Source organism: Cyprinodon variegatus, unplaced genomic scaffold (genome assembly GCF_000732505.1).
Source record: "Cyprinodon variegatus isolate N-32 unplaced genomic scaffold, C_variegatus-1.0 Scaffold865, whole genome shotgun sequence".
Lineage (NCBI taxonomy): Eukaryota > Metazoa > Chordata > Actinopteri > Cyprinodontiformes > Cyprinodontidae > Cyprinodon > Cyprinodon variegatus.
The window spans coordinates 214,918-216,238 of NW_015151318.1; the positions used below are offsets into that span (position 1 = coordinate 214,918).

The 1,321-nt window shown below is 41.8% G+C and overlaps 1 protein-coding gene across 1 annotated transcript in view; it reads right to left on the reverse strand.

Annotated features, from left to right (window-relative positions):
- The window catches only part of LOC107099384 (polypeptide N-acetylgalactosaminyltransferase 14-like), a 271,170-nt gene that overhangs the window by 208,328 nt on the left and 61,521 nt on the right, over positions 1 to 1,321 (reverse strand). The gene's annotated exons all lie outside the window — the stretch shown is intronic.

Below are 1,321 nucleotides of genomic sequence, written 5' to 3' on the forward strand. Positions count from 1 at the left end.
ATGAATGGGAAAGGTGAAATAATAATATTCCAGCATCCAGCTGCCATGCACGTGGGCATTGTCAGTTTCACTTTAGCTCTGGTGAATTTCAATGGTGAAGTCCTCTGGAAATCTTCAATAATTGTTGTTGATTGCAGATGTGTCTAGTAGTTCCCATTGATTTTGCTTGTAAAGCGGGGAGAATGGTGCTTTACACCGTGAATACACTCCTGGAAGATGTCAGGAGTGAGGTGTTACTATATTTGGGCAAAAATTTGAGGTATAGATAATGATCTATTGATTGTTCCTCGCTGGACTTTTCTAAATAACACAGTCTTAGTTCTGTTAAGTTTTCTTTTTAGTGTGTTTTCTGGATATATTTGAGTTCCTAGGTTTTTATTTGTTGCCCTCTTGTGTTGGTCTTCTTTTCCCTTGCTCCTTATACTGGTCTCTTCACACCTGCTCCCAATCAGCTTGTTAGTCCTCTCTTTGTTCAGTCTCTCATAAATACTCTCCTTGTGCAGTTCCTCAGTACTGGTTCCTCGTCTTACCTTGTATATTCTTGCCTTTCCCTGATGTCTCCATGGTTCTGGTTAAGTTTTACATTTTAAGTTGGATTTTGGATCCCTGCCTCTGTTACATGTGTTGATTCATGCCTCTCAGCCTCTGCATTTGGGTCATGAAACCTCAACCAAACCCTGAAATTTTCCTTTAACTGCTTGAACGCTCTGTCGCCTTGCAACCCTAACAGTTGACCCACAAAGCAGGCAAAGAATGGATACTGTCACTACTGTTCTAGGTGCTAATAACATTGTTGAGGAGCTTCAGCAGCAGTACCATCGTTGCGAATATCGCATTTATAGTTCCCACCCTGCAGATATATTAGAATTTCTTCTTAAATATCAGCTAAACCCATTTGCACACGGAAGGATTAAAAATTCAATAAGCCAAATATTATCTGCCACATATCTGACTCACAAGCCATAAAAAAATATATATTTTCATTAATTTCATATGGTTCCTCTGAGCACGGAGCAGCCAGCTTGCTTGGACTCGCAATGAATCCTGGGTTAACCGAGGCTATGTAGGATACACCGGACCCGTCCTTCAAAACGGGCAAAAACAAGGCTGCATTTCTCGGCCGCATAACGAGGAGTCTTTCAATCCGAACAGGCCTCGGAGCCACACTATGACGTAATCAGCTGGCAAATCTAGACTTCTAGGACACAGCCCCTGAATTTGAACTCAGTGTTTTTCAACCGTGTTCCTCAAGGCACACTGCCCTGCTTGTTTTAGGTGTTTCTCTGCTTTAATACACCTGATTCAGATGATTGGAGTTCAG